General features: G+C 38.0%; 1 long non-coding RNA gene across 4 annotated transcripts in view; it reads right to left on the reverse strand.

The window, feature by feature from the left end:
* The window catches only part of LOC140663345 (uncharacterized), a 145,264-nt gene that overhangs the window by 96,304 nt on the left and 32,478 nt on the right, over nucleotides 1–16,482 (reverse strand). The gene's annotated exons all lie outside the window — the stretch shown is intronic.

A 16,482-nucleotide genomic window follows, 5' to 3' on the forward strand; every position in this document is an offset into this window, starting at 1 on the left:
AGAAAACATTAGACGGTGAGTATTAATCAAACAGTTGCAGTTAATAAATGCAATTATTTTATTAGGTTTTGATTTATAATTTATACGCCAAAATTTTAAATTTTTTTGAAGAAAACTAAGGCAAAGATTTGCTGCTTTATAGCCCTTTTTATTTTGAAAAAAAAAAAAAAAAATGTCTATATTAACTTATACTTTACAGCTTATTTTTGACATGTAGAGAATGCATCTTTAATTATAAATACACACACATTTGAGTTATGTGACGTTCTCTTTTCGTTTCTGAGATATATTGAAATGTTGCAACTTTGAAACAATTTGTAAAGATAAAATCTTAAAAAAAGAAAGTTAGTTCCAATAATTTTAACTTTGACATATATTTTCAAAATTATGATTTTTAATAACTTTTAAAAGATTTTCGTCATTATTAAGCATTCATCATTATGTTATTTATTAAACATTTATTTAGAGATTTAAATATGCGAGTATATCAAATTCATTTACTTTAAACTTTTTTCTTTTGAGTGGAAAGTTTCAAATCATGTGTTTTATAGTTTTACTTTATATTGTAAACTTATTATATTGTATTATTTTGTAAAATGTTATTAATGGGATTAAATAAAGATGTTTTTACCATAAAACTTTTCCATAAAACATTTATTTAATATTTCAAATAATTTTCAAGATATTTCAAAAAAGCAAAAGACCAATCTATATATGACAAGTGGTTTCAGCTTTTAAAATTGTTTTTGGACAACTGAAAATTTCAAAATTCATCTATTTACCCTTTCTTCCTCTCTCTTTAAACGAAACAACAAGCGTGAAACTATTGACAATGATATAATAACGAGCAAATATAAAAATACATAAAAAATACAAAAAAAGTACATAAGTAGAATATAATAAAAAGGTGATGCAAGAACGAAAAATCTCTGGAACGTAAAAAGAGCACCACATAATTCAAAGTAATTCAGGTATATTACTAAGGAATGCATCTTCTGCAATATACGTGAAAAGGAAAGTGATTCATAAAATACAAGTTAATATAGACATTTACATAGAGATATTATATTAAATCAGCTTATATATATATAATTATGGAAATGTGCACAAGTTGAATCATTATTCGCGAATTATTCATTTTTTTTTTTAGATAAAAAATCATTACAAGATAATTTTGCGCTTTGAGAAATTTTCAAAGGAATTCGTTAAATCACCTAGATTACAAATTATTTCAAAAAGAAGAAATTATTAATTTTTGGAAAAACTAGTACTACGTTGGAAAGTCGAACGGATGACGGCGGAAAGATTAAACCAGCAAAGGACCAGAGAGAGTCTCTCGATGGAAGCAGGAATATTGGTCTGAGGGGAAAGGGAGTAGCGGGGGAGACAGGTCTTCACGGAGCGACGTTTAACAGCATCGTAACCGACCGGGATGATTACCTCACCAGCTAGTGTAGAACTCGTCGACCTACCCTCTCTATTCGTCGCTCAGCGTCGCGACGCCCATAAACGGAAGCCCCACGGCGGTACTCGAGTTGCCCTCTCCCCTTTCTACCCGTTCCTTCGGCTTTTCACCATCGCATGCCATGTATATCCAACCCTTTAACCACCTGCCGGAGAAGCAGCGGCAATCTCGGGCGGCGAATGCGCAGCACCCCGAAAATGTTCAAGCAGCCGCGATAACGCTTTCGACTCTCGACTGAAGAGTCAGCCGAAGAATTCTCTTGGTAAGACGGTCCTTTGAAGCTAGAGGTATCTCGGATTGGACTATATAAAAAGAGAGAGAGAGAGAGAGAAGAAAAGGAAAGAGGGAGGAAAAGCAAAAAGAAAATAGCAGTGGAAGAAACGTTTTTACGTGTTTTATACTCGAAGAATCTAGAACAGTTTTTTTTCTTTGGACAAATTTAACTCACATGTCAACTGTCAAATTTTTTCATGAATATTTTCATGAATATTGCGAACCAAGCCTAATATGATATTAATATGAAAAATAAATATATATATATATATATATATATATATAATAAAATAATAATTCATTTTAAAAAAGGAATTTTTTAGGTATTCTTTTATGTAAATAAACAATTTTGCTTGAAAAGTATTCGAAGTCAGCTATTTAAACGTGATGTAAGGGACACTTTTTATATTTAGCCGAGTCAATTCGCGCGATACTCTTTGCTTAACTTCGCGCTCTTTCGTTCTGATTTCTTTTCCTCAACGATTGACAGCGGCTTTATGACGACTACGGTCACGCTTAACGATCGAGCCAATCGTAAAAAGTTCCGCTGGCGTTGCGGAGCGTAGATAAGTTCTTCGTCATTGACAACCCTGGCAACGAAAGTAGAACGAGTTTGAACAAGGATGAAGAATCTTATCGGATCATGTATTAGTGTTCGAAAAATATCGGTATTTTATTATCCTAAATGAATATTTAGGATGATAAAGTAATATTAAAAATTAGATTACTGATTTTTTCTTCCAAAAAAAATTTAAGAAAATAGTGATCTGTATAGACAGAAGGAAAAGAAGAGAAAATGGTACTGAGATTAAACGATTAATATATCGCTTACGAAATACCGAGAAGACGAATAAAAGAGTGGGAACGAATTCCATATTTGTTAATTAAACGAAATTATGTGTGTGCAAGTTAGTAAAAATAAAATATTTATGTACAAAATAATTTACATAATAATATATTATAAATTTCTCAGGTACTTTTAGTGTAAAAAGAAATTGAATTTTTTAATCTGAGTCTTAATTTTAAATGGATTTTATTGTTTCAGAATTTTAATTTGAGAATATGATAAATCTTGAAAAGTCAGACTCGACATTCAAAAATTAGCGAATGAAAAAATTAGCTTCCTTTATCATTCTGGATGCGTATTTTACAGTTCTCTTAGACATATATAAAATTTTATGAGTAATTTCGGACATGGTACTTGCCATAATTCGCTAATTGCTAATTGTAATTATGTCAGCTGGACACTGTGGCGTTCTGCCACGCGAGAATTAAATTAATGCGATAAATTTCCGGTGAATTTAGTATGCACGCTACTCAATGAGATATTTTTTGACACGCTACGCTCTCGCAATGTTCGAAATCGCCTGTTTTGTTTACGACACACGTGCGATTGTGTGGAAGCAAAATCAATCAGGCAATATTGCCGGTAAGTATGATTGTGATCGCGAATATGATGGGAGTTGAAAATTGTGAAATGAGAGACAAATCAAAAAGGGAAAAAGAGAAAGTTGTTGAAAAGGTCGAACAGGGTACAAGTGAGGGATGCGGAAGAAATATGAAAACGAGAAAACAATATCTGCTAATGAAGCATCAAAGATATCTTACGATGAATTGTCTCCGTTTGATTTATCTTTATTATTGTAATTCAAAAATAATTTCTCGGTTCTCAATATGATTATTATTATATATATTGACTACTTCATTGTATAATACGTTTTTAATGACATGATGGTATTTATTATAAAATAAAGCTAATCAACTTCAAACAAATTAGTTTTTATCTGTTTCTAAATAAAGTGTCAAATATATAAGAAAGTAACACGCTTATTAAAATATTTGAATAAATTTTTCATCCAAAGCATAGATTTTTATATTTTTACTTTTATTTTTTATACTTTTACTTTTTTACTTTGAAAATAAATGCATCTTTTGCAGCTTTAATACAAGTAGAGAAAAAAAATGTGCCAAGTAAAAAAATTCATTCTGTCACTTAAAAATACTTCACTTAATCATACGAGGTATTTTATTAGTTAATCATATATAGAAAGGCGTTCATCAAATATACATATATTTCGTTTCTTGATTAATAAATTGGAATAATTGAAAAATACTTTCAGAATGTAGGACCGCTAACGAAAGGTGCACGGTAAAAACAAAAATAAAAACAAAAAAAAAAAAAAAAACCACACAAACCGTTCATTCAAGAGACAGTCTATGAACGAACGTTGCTCTTCTATTAGCGACAGACGTAACAAAGCGTCTTTTCATCACTGCTACCAAGTTGCATAAACTCGAGCGTCTCTCGAATCTCGCGTGATCATCCCTCGTGGCTTCCGTCAAAAATCCGACACGTTTCACGCGAAGACAAAGGTGGCAACGGAGATAGCTGCGGGCAGCGACGAAGGCAAGAGGAAAAAAAAGAGAGGTAGTGGAAAAATCGTAGAAGTAAAAGAAAGAAAAAGAAGAATAGAGAAGAGAGAGAGAGAGAGAGAGAGAGAGAGAGAGAGAGAGAGAGAGAGAAGTTCGATGTCGAACTCAGCCCTCGACCATCCCCCCCTCCTCATCTATAGAAGATACCCTTCGACTCTCCGTGCTCTCGTACGTGCTCGCTCTCGCCCGCAGCCCGTACTCTGGCACGGGTATACGTACTCACATACAGACAAGCGCGTACAGAAAGCCGTAGTCACCCTCCAGCGGCCTCGCCCGTCTCACCCCGCCTCGCCGACCCTCGTTCGGCCGGCGTGTTCCCGCCCTCTCCGTGTTTCCGCGGCCCGTTCCAACCACCCCGTTCCACCGCCGTGTCCCGCAGGGCATGTCCCTATACACCGCCGGCATGCAATTGTCCGCTCTATCGCCTCTAGATTCGATCTCGCAGGATGATTGACGTGTCTATAAAAAAAATGGTCTCTCTGATAAGACGCCGTCGCTCTCCTCGAATCGCGCTGTTAAATTCAAACGCGTCTGCGTTCCGCCAGCGAATTTCCGCAGATTTTTCACGCGGGCGCCGCGCGGACAGTACTTTTGCCGCGGTTGGAAAATTCTCATCCCCTTTGGTGGCACGCTCCGCGGCACGCCCGGCCGTCTCTGTTATACTGCCGGCAGCGACCCAACCGTCTCTCCCCCTTTTCGTCCTCCACACCCGCGCCTTCCAACCCCAAACTCGTCTCCCCTCGTCGCCCACCCACGCCCGTCGTTCCCCGCTGCGCCCCGTCTCGCCGCCACCGCCACGCCGCCGTCGTCCCCTCGAGCCAGCCGAGCTAACCATCCCATCCCAATCACCCGGCTACCCACGCGCGCTACCCCCTACTACCCTTCGACCGCGCCACTCTGCAAGCCGCTCGTTAACCTGCTAGCGCCCCTCTAACCGCTGCTGCAGAGCCGCCAACGCCACTGCCGCCGCCGCCACCGTCGCTACCGTGGCTGCTATATTTACATATCAATATTCCATGGTGTGGCAGGGTGGTTGGCTGGCTGGCTGGCTGGCTGGCTGCACGCTCTCCTGATCGTAAGTAGCGGTGGCGTGCTCCTGCGGATCCCGTCAGCTCCCTGCGCATCTTCCTCGTCCCCTCCTCTCCCGTCCTGAATCTCTCGAGGGGTGCGGGTGGGAGCCTGAGGAGAGAGTGTTCTCAGACATGAGTATTCCCGCTGAGGAGTTCGGAGACACCGAGAGTAATGATCTGACTGGAGCTGCGTGTTTTCGACTGACAATGTCAGAGAAAGGGGAGTGGAGTTTCTTGGAAAACGGGTGGCCATCAAGTGGCAAAAAGATAAGTCTGCCAACAGTTTCAAGCTCTTTCTTTGTATTCGTTACGTTCGTGCAGCCGATATCGAGAATGTTATCTAAAAATATAAATTTTACTATGTCGATTTTTATAATGACTGGACATGTCGCGAAAAGTCTTGCGTTTTTTTACATAACATTTTATTTATATTTTAAATGCCTCTCCCCTCTCTCTCTCTCTCTCTCTCTCTCTCTCTCTATCTAAAATGATATGGATATGCGATGGTTTTTATTTCATCCGCGTTTGATTCCCTTAACACTATCGGATGCTGCTGGTTAGATAGCGTTGTTGGACGAACATCACGCGATAAAGCGTAAAAAAACGTGGATTCCGATTCCGCTGGCAATTATGGACTCAATTATATCGGCATACGCATGAAAAATATCCCCGACAATTTCCCGCCACGTTGAAAATTACATCGACGACCGAAACGCGAGCGGGATCTGTCACCGAGCTAATAATTTCGTTTACCAGAGCTTGTACCAGAGCTATCATGAAAAATTATAACCGCGTGGCCTACCGCGCGCGCGCGCACGCGACATTACGCCGTGAAGTTTCAATTGCATACCGCGTCAAATGTGTGCTCTCGTCACCGATTTTGTCACTTTAAATCAATTCATTACCAAGAAGTAATATAGACACCTTCAATATTCAATGTGAGAGGAAAAGACAAAATTGCGCTTACTATACGTATAATATCAAATTTGCAACAATATTTTAACTGTCGCTATTATTTTTAATGTTAGAAGAAGAAAATTTATTTAAACGAATCTCACCAATGCGTCTATTAAAATTAATAAAGCCAAAGAGATTTTATTAAACTTCAATTACATATATTTGAAGAGAAAGAGGATGCTTTGTTCTTTCAAAATCATTATGCGATTTTTGTAAATACTCCAATTTTACATAAATAAATAATATTGTTATTATTTCCATAAAGCTCTCACAATGCGTTTCTCTCGTGTCACCAAGATTTAAGAGATTAAAGATATGTCCGATTAATCGGACGATTCGTTACACGTACTTACCGTACGTCAATTTATTTTCGGGAATAAATGCAGCAGCGGACGTTGAAAACCGAGCCGTCGCGCCGCGCGCGATGTCGGGCAGGTGCTAATTTTAACCGTTTCCTTTAACCCGCGTATTTATAGCCAGCCGGCTCTCTCTCGGGACTCTTTAAAACGTCTCGTCGGTCCATTCGTCGCGTGCGCGCGCGCGCGCGCGCGCGGAAAGCGTCCCGAATAATTTAACGGAGCACTCGGCTCCGAAACGAGGGCGCGTCCTCCCCCTCGTTGCGCTCACCCCAGTGTGGATTTTCGCTCGCTCGCGCGCGCGAAGAATTGACGTATATCCGTGGCATAAGCTCCGAAAGTTATGCGAGACCGACAACTTTCGACAAACAAACCTTTCCCTTCGATGCCTTCGCTTTTCCTTCTTATTCGTGCGCCCACGTACTTTTTTCCACTTTTCTTTTTATATTTTAGCTGTGTTCTGTTTTAACTGCCAGATCAATATTATGTACATTTAAATGAATGTACAAGTATATAATATAAATGATTTTCAATAATAGGAGTCTGATGTACTGGTCAGTCTATCGGAACACAGCTGATTTACTGAATCTGAAACTGTTAGCTTGATTAAAAAATATATCGCAACCTCATTTAATGATAAATATAAATTAATCGAGGGTTTATTTGTGTTATAAATTATTCGCATTTATATGTATTATTGTGCTTTAATTTTTACTCTTTTTCGTCAGCAATGTCTGTTTATCAACATCCCTACTTATTTCAAACGGTGTATATTACAATGTTACCATTCAAGTGGTATCAATTAGTAACTCTCTCTCTCTCTCTCTCTGTTTTTGTATAAAATTTTAATAATGAAATCTATATATATATATATATAATATAAAATATGCACTAATACATTTTATATATAATGTGTATTTACATTTACGTAATTTATTAAAGAAAAAGATCAAGGAAAAATTTTTACACAACATACATACATATGTATAAATATGTGTGCGTATAAAGATAATTGTACTTGATATATATACATATAAGTATTTTTCTTATGATTTTCTTCAGTAAATTACGTCTTCCCAATAGCAATCAAAATTCTTTTTGATAACGCTGTTTCATGTTTATGTTTCTAAATCTATCCTATTTATATTTCTTTTTTCATTATTTTTCTCTCGTAGTGAGAAAAACTATATTAGGATGTTCCATAAATCGACATTTGACTACATTATACATCAACAATGACATAATATAACATTTTACTTTTGAAGTGTCATTCATATAAGTAAATTTACTCATTTTATCTGTATTCGATATCATAAATGTTTCGCAAAAAAATTCTATCTAAAAAGTTTTATTTTTAAAAAGAGTATGTAATCTGCCTCTTTTTAAAACTAATTTTTTATAAATAAATTTATTAAAAAAATGTAATCTTTTTTTATTTTTAATAAATATATATAATTATTTAAGCAGTATTGTTGCATATTTCTTCGTAGTTTTTCAGCAGACATATCGATGTTTTGAACATCAATATCTTAGATTTTCAACTACTTTATAAAAAAGCTTAAAATAAAATAAAATTTCCTTAAAAGTTTGATTATTATTAACCTTCTCTTCTCCATTTCTATTTTCTATTTCTTTGTATAAAATAAGTTCGAAAAAATATATAAGAATTGTTTAAATAATACGACCTAATGACAATAATCTCTTAAAATATTCCTTACAAGGTTCTCTTATAAAAGATTATTATTTAATATTTTTACATTTTAATATTCCCTTAAAATCTCTCGATTAGAATACTCCCTTTTATTTCCGTCTCTTTTGCCGTTTCCGGTTTTCAGATGAAACAGAAATTCTCAATTAATCGCACGACCCGCCAATCCGCGTCTGTCGAGTAGAAATCCAAGGCTTTCGCGTGTGGCTTATTCGAGAGAGATTCCTCCCGCGCGGTTCCCCTCTCGAAAGGGAAGTTTCTCGACTCCGTGGGGATTCTGGAACAGAGGCGCGTGTACCCTCGGGAGGTTTCGTGACCAGAACGCCCCTCATCGTCTCGCCCCTCGTCGCTTACGCTGTCGCCGTCTCGCACCTGCAAGCCGGTGTGACACCCCCATGCTGAGCTTGCAACGAGAATTTTGCTACCGAGTTAACCGGATCCCGCGCGACGCCTACATTAAAGGGCGAGACGATGCTCCGAGAAAGTCGAGCGAATTCCTATCGACAGACCGGGTGATTAACAGAGAAGCGAATAATTTGAAACTAATGTCTATTTTTATCCCTCATCGTCGTCTTTTTAAATGAACTACCAAGAGACACGAAAAAAAAGTTGTAAGAAAATTATAAATGTGTTATTTATACCAAAAAAATTATATTCTTGACATGTTACTTTATAAACCCTCTTAATAGATATTCTTAATGAATAAAGATTTTTTTTCTACGTGATATTTTTTGGAATCTTTATTTATAAATTAAGTAAAAATTATATTTATGTATTTAAAATTGTTTATTGTTATTTTTGGAATTAATGGTCCCAAATATTAAATAATATAATAGGAAAAATAAATGGTAAGAAAATATCCCATTTTCAATATATATTTTTACATATTAAGAATATCTAATACTACTCTACTCTTTAAAAGATTTTTCTTTTAAAGATCCTTTTGGGGCGCTTATTTTAGAGAAAAATATTATAAAGACAAGTAAAATATTTTATAATGAGAATATAATATTCCTAAAATGAGAATATAATTTTTTTTGTATAATTGTCCACTTGCTATAAATTTCTGCTATTATATAATATGTATACATAAATTAGCACACTTTTTTAGTCGGCGCAACTAAAATTAAATTCTTCACTATCTCAAAAATGATTGAATTATATACCAAAGTTGACTGAATTTTTTTTATTTACTTTAATGTATAGCTTACATAATTAAATTTTTATATATTTTAATTTAATATAAAATTAAATTGAGGTAAAATTCCGTGAAGATATTTTAGATGAAATTAATCGTATGATTGTGCACATGTTTTGAACTTGTAATTATAAGTGTAACTTTTTCGATAGCTTTTGATAGCTTTCATAGGATAAAATTTATTTTATCTCTCCTATTATACCATACTTCTGTTTTACTTTCAAAAATGTATATTATATACCTATCATCAGAAACGTATTTATTTTTAAAAAATTTTGATTTGATTTTGCCCATAATTTGTCGTAAAAGAGAAGACATTGTATTATAACAGTCGCTGTAGAAAAATGATAATTACTAAACTGTGACGACGTGTGAACACAACTTTTATATGTATATTTCGCCAAAAGCGTAGCTCGTGTCTCGCGAGGTTACGCGATATTTTTAAGGTCGCCACCTAGTCGCGCAAACAACGTTCACCGCTCGCGGCGATACGTCGACGCGCATCACGAAGTCGTCGGAAGAAGGAGAAAAACCAAACAGGATTATACGGGCGACGTGGCCGGATGAATCTAGCCGCGGGGCATTAGAATAATCACGGAAGGTGGCAGTCAGTTGTACTAATCGATACTGTCGTCGCCGACGGGTGTGTTTTATAAAAATTTCACACGATCACGGAATGTCATGTATCGCCTGACATACGAATGATCTTCAAATGATTAACAATGTTTTATTAATGATGAGTTGCAAACTCGTGTACCACGTTTATCTTGATTCTCTATATACTTATTACTCTCTCTCTCTCTCTCTCTCTCTCTCTCTCTCTCTCTCTCTCTCTCTCTCTCTCTCTCTCTCCCCGGTCGCCGGATGTATCCCTCAAATGAGCATCCAAGATCTACTCTCGGATCTACTTTCCGCCTGCACTCTCCTCCCCCTTTGCCCGTTTTCTGCCGCCACGTCTCGAGCCCCCGTTTTCTCGTCCGTAAGCGGAACGACGGTTGCGAGCGGCTGCGGAACGCCGGCAATAAATTTATCCCGGCACGCAATAATATTTGTGCCGAGCGCGGGAATATATACCGGGAGACCGCCCACACGGACGCGCGGCGATATATTCCCACACGCCGGCGTGGATACTATGTACGTGTGCATGCACGAGGCGGCGCACCGACGCGACGATGAAAACGAACGCGCGCGACAGCCGGACGCGCGCGACAGCCGGACGCGCGATAACGATAACACCCGCCCGGGCGCGGGCGCCGCGTGTGTACTCGCCCTCGAAAGCGTGGCAGCATGCACGTGCACCGCCACCGTGGCGTGTGCATCTCGTCCACGCAACTTGTCGGCCGCGCGCCTCGCCGCGCCGTGTATGTACGTACATACGTATGCATGCGCGCGCGGCTCACGACGCTTGTTTGGCGATTTAAAAAAAAACTCTGTTGATATATAATAAATATATAGTAATATATATATATATATATATATAAACAGGCTGTTTCTAAAGTGACTAGACATTTTGCGAAATGCGAATTTTAAAAACTACGTATAAGACAATATATAAATGTATATGTTAAACAAAATACATACTTTATGAACCTAATTTAATTATTAGTTTTTTTTACTAACAATGCAACTCTCAAAGCAGCTATTTCGCGAAACCTACAGCAATTAACTTTTGTAAATATATTTTGTACAAGACATATTATTATGACAGTATAACAATTTTTTTAAATGCTTCTAATTTTATCAAAATAGATAGTCATTTTAGAAACACTCTGTCTGTGTGTGTATGTGTATTTATTTCAATGCACTCAGAGCTTGATCGACGAATATCGTTGAAAAGTATCAAATATACCTATTATATGTATAACTCGAGGCAGTAAGTAATGAGAAAGTAAAAAAAAAATTAATAAAGATAATTAACTGGAGACTAATCTTTACAAAAATGAAAAAAAAAAGGAAAAACAAATTGATAATTGCTAAAAACGTAACGAAATTGTTACATCAATTCATCAGGCTCAAACTGCACTTTTCGAAAATAAGCGCAATAGTAAACACGATTGTGATGTAGAATTATCAGCAAGAATCATTTGCCTTTGAAGAGCAAGCTGGGTTATCGATTGGTGAGAGAGAGCCATTAATTTTTTATACAGGAATGCAAATCCGTGACATGGTATGGTGCGCATTCGAGATTTAAGTATGCTTGAAGTTCATAAGTTATTGATAACCGTACTCAGTCGACAGATCAAATATCTGGATGATTTTAATAGTTTTCGCCGGCGTATTATTCATCGATTTATTTTTTATTAATTGTAGTTAGCAAGCTATAGCATTTGGCTGACCTGATCGTATTTTCACTCTATCTGACGTAATCGGCAACATTCGGATTTAGGCAGAACGAATGTTTGCACTCTCGTTTTCATTCTTATTGTTAGTTTTAGTAGGTCGTCCACCGGGACGATCGCGGGAACAAAAGAACGAATCGATCGAATAAATGCGAATGCGGACGAAGAACCAGTTATCGCGCGATAACCGGATGCGAAAAAGGACAGATTCTGACAGCCGGAAATCATATACGATCATCATAAATAATATATGGCACGACAAACCTTTAAAAACACTTTGTCTCGTAATGCTGCGATAAAGTTTTCATCGCGGAGCAAGATTTGCATCTGTGACAACACTTTTATTTTTGACACGTCCAATAGATGTTTATAAATAATGGGGTCAGTTATTTCTATAAATATAACGCGATATACAACTTTCGCGTTAGGCACAGATTTTTAATAATATTTAATTATAACAAAGATGGACTTTTCAAAGTCATACGTTTGCCTCTTGCATATTGGCCAGATTTAATCGCACGTTTTCTCAGCAGCAACATGCGAGACAAGACAAAGGAAGGCAAGAAGAAGGGAGGAGATCGAAACGCGGTAAATTTGGCGATTGGCCAAAGGAAACACCCGCTGCGATCCTGCTCGGCCGAATTTCCATTTCCTCTACTTCGAAGTAGCGCGCGAGAAGAACAGTACGACTATACTTTTTTTTTTTTTTTTTTTTTTTTTTTTTTTCGTAGGTTCCACCCGCAACTTCGCCGCGGAGCGCCGCAACGGATGAATGTTTAACGTGGGCGTGCGGATGTATATAACGCGCGCGCGCATGAACCGCATTTAGGATACCGACGCTATAGTGCTCGCGCGCCAATTTTTCGCTCTACATCAGTATCGCGATATTCTACAGTCTATAGATAGTTGCTATCGCAAACTAGTAGTGATACTTCCTCAATAAAAGAGAATAGAAAAATATTTTTTTAATATTATTTAATCACATAATTATAATATGTATATATATTTATATTTCGTAAATATAATTATTTTATATATTAATGTGTAATAAATTATTAATTTTAAATAAAAGTTATTGTCGTCAATTTCACAAATTGTAATTACTCTAAAGTTACCGCACTTCTTAAAAAGAGAAATAGTCTATATTTTTATGGTGAAAGTAATTATTCATCGCTAGTAATGATATTTTAGAAACTATAATATTCATTTTATTGAGAACAGGTCGCTAACACTCGAGTGAAGTAGTGAATCCATCTTTCTCTTAATTATTTGATAATCTTTCTGATAATCTCCGACAACGTCCAAAAGCGAAAGTGAAATGAAGAAAGTAAGCAAAGTAGAATGCGAATGATTATAAAAACTCGACTGTCAGTAGGATAATCAGACAAACTTGTTCAGATAAGAACATTCATTTCATTTGAAAAATGACAAAGATGACTTGCCATAAAAAGAATTCGACACGTCACAAGCTGAATATAACTGGTTACTAGGGTATCTATAACTATGCATGTAACGTGATGGAACGAAATAGTGACAAATTCTAATAATTTATATGGCAAGGCTTATATATATAAATTCGCGAATAGCGTTGACCACCTTATTCCACATCGGAAGTTGTTCGTCACACTGTTACGGGGCACGGCAGGAAGCCGCCGACAAAGGAAGGGCGCGACATCGTGCGGGAGATCTCCATTAGCAACTTCGATCAAGGATAGGGGTAGGTGGAGAGCGAACGGGAAATAGAGCGGCAGGGAGGATAATTAGCTGTCCGTGCCGCTCGCTTTGCCGCGGCATCGTCGCGCGCTTCCGGACGCAACGTTAAAGAGTAATAAGACGGGGGCGTGCTCGCGCTTTGTGAAAGGAAAGAAGAAAAAAAAAGGACTGGCGAGCAGAGAGCGCGTCAAAGTTCTTCCGCGAAGCGTGGAGCAACGAGGAAAAAAAAGTCGAGGGGAAGGACGAGGGGCAAGAAGGAAAAGAAGAGAGAAGGGAGACTCAGTGTCGTGGAGTTCGACGAAGTCTAAGCGCGCTGCAGAAAGAGAGAGGCGAGTCTGAGAAGCGAGAGAGAGAGAGAGAGAGAGAGAGAGAGAGAGAGAGAGAGACAGAGAGACAGAGAGGGAGGAGAGAGGGGAGAGAGAAGAAGCGGCAAGAAGCCGAGGACTCTTCGGGGACCGGAGACGACGGTGGGCAAAAAACGAGCAAAACGGAAGCGAGGGAACCCGACTCGAGCTCTCTACCTCATCTTACCTTGTCCCGCCCCGCCTCGTCTCGTTTCGTCTTGCCAGTGTGCCTGCCAGCTCGCCACGAGACGGCAAACACACCCGAGCTTAAGCTTCGTTCTCATGCCAACGCGGCTGCACGCCTCCTCCGTCTTCCCGATCGTCGTGTCTTTCTTTTACCCTCGCCAACCCAACTCTTTTTGCCCCCGCCCCCCCTCCCGTTCCTCGTACCTTTCGCCTCCTCGCGTCGAACGTCTTTCCTCGCCGCTTCGGTCTCGTTTCTCGTTGCCACGCTCTCGCGAGAGAGCTTTCGCTCAGGTCTCTCGACGCTCTTCGCCTTCATACGAACGCGCGTGCAGCGTCGATCTTTTCTCCACAAAGGTGGTGGAAAAGATTCGACGGAAACTCATCGTCCAACCGCAACTTTTTAATTTTTTCGAGTAATTAATTTGCGAATAATTGAGCGCGACTTGAAATTGTATTAAGATATAATTGAAATTAAACAAAAAAAAAAAAAAAGAATGCGGAAGATTTTTTTTCTATCTCTCTAAAAATTTATCCATATTTTTTCTACCAAAACTTGCCTCTCTGCCATTCTTCCGAGTTACTCACAAATTAACTTCAAATTTTTTGTAATTTATAGAGGTCGCGTATAGCCGAATTTAAAACATTATCGTTATTCTTTTATTCTATCGCTGACATCGATCATTGAAATGTATCCATAGCTTTCGTACCTTTTGTATCATCTCTGTTCGAATATTCCAATATGTAATATCTTTCGCTGAAGCATGTGTATATGTTCTGAACGTATGTTCAGTGAAGGATATTATTAGGAATAAGTGCAGGGAGATCTCCAGGTCGAAAATAAATACGGACGGATCTACGTATATACGTATGTATGAGCTGATCATTTTTTTTCATAACGTCGGCGAGATGAGAAACTCGCGCGCGAAATTATAATGGAAAGGGTCATAATAAGTCGGTCGATCTCAAACGTGATCATTTATGCACCTACAGATTGACGAGTCAGTATTTTACAGTAATCATAGAACCATAGATGCTATTTGTTAATCTTGCTGATGAATGATTTGTATAAACTTGGTTCATTTTTCACATTTTTATTAAAAAAAAATAGTGATGAAGAAATTATCACCTTCATCTTTCGACTCTATGTAAACAATTTTCATTTTTCAAATCTGAATATATGACTCTGTATTTTTAAATAAATCTTTGATATACAGATTTTAATTCATTTTCCAAATCTATATACAACTACTAACTATGACTTTGTATTTGTAAATCGATTTTAAATCGAATGTATTTAATGTACAAAACAGAATCAAAATCGTATATAAAAGATCGTGCATGCGTGCCTAAATAAAGGATGCAACAATCGTTCCACGAATATTCGAGAATACCAAATATCCTCAAGGTGAATTCCAACTGCAGGAGAGCGACCGTACAATTTCGCTTGCGTGCGCGCGGAACCGCATATCGTTATCGACAATTAACAATTACGCGGCAATCGGGGCAGCAATCGCGCATGCACGCACAATCGTAAGCGCGAGGTGGCCGCGGATTAATTAATGAGCGAGCTTTTGACGTTCGACGGCGCCCGCGCGGCCCGGTTGATCCTGAGCTATCGTGATAGGCGGCGGCTGACCCGCGTCCCGGCGCCCTCCCGTCCGCTAGCTCGCCGCGTAATCCGCTTCTGGCGTCACGAGTTATGCGCCGCACAGCCCTCGGCTTAAAATCCGACAGCACACACATGCCGCACGAAAATGAGAGAGAGAGAGAGAAAGAGAGAGAGAGGCCAAAATACCGCCCTGGTAAAACCATGAACGTTGCTATTCGCGCTCGCGTTTGTGGAATTTTTTCCTTCCCTCGCGTCATTACGCATTTCAAAAAACGCAGTTCTATCTTCTTTCGTACTATGAATATTCGTTTCAAAATGTTTTCAAGTTTTTATTTTTTTTTTTTTTTTGGGGGGAGGATAAATTTTCGAGACAGAGATATTTCTGGAAAAAAAAATTTTTAAGTGATGCGTGTCAAAACTCTAAGATTTCGGAGACAAGGACGAGATATCGTGGCGCGGCAAAACTTGAGGGGGGGGGGGGTTGACCTATTCAAGATTATACGTGCCTTCTCTAAGTGCGCATATACATGTATCTATCGATTAGTGTCCTCGTGACTGTGCTTGAAACATCCTCGTTGAACGGTTTTGTATCACGCTATCGTGAAGTATAGTATTATATAACTCTTATGCATCACACAAACACATGTACATATATCATTCTGGGACAAAATATGCGGTGAGACTCGTTATTGCGACACTCTTTATCGGGAAAAGTTTATCCAAATTCTTTAATTCGAGACAACAATATTATACGACATCATTTTATTAGTGTCTTTAATATTTCAAAAGCAATCTTTCGCATTTTGTAAAAATTACAATTTTATATACATG

This window comes from Anoplolepis gracilipes, chromosome 3 (genome assembly GCF_047496725.1).
Source record: "Anoplolepis gracilipes chromosome 3, ASM4749672v1, whole genome shotgun sequence".
In the NCBI taxonomy this organism is placed as follows: domain Eukaryota; kingdom Metazoa; phylum Arthropoda; class Insecta; order Hymenoptera; family Formicidae; genus Anoplolepis; species Anoplolepis gracilipes.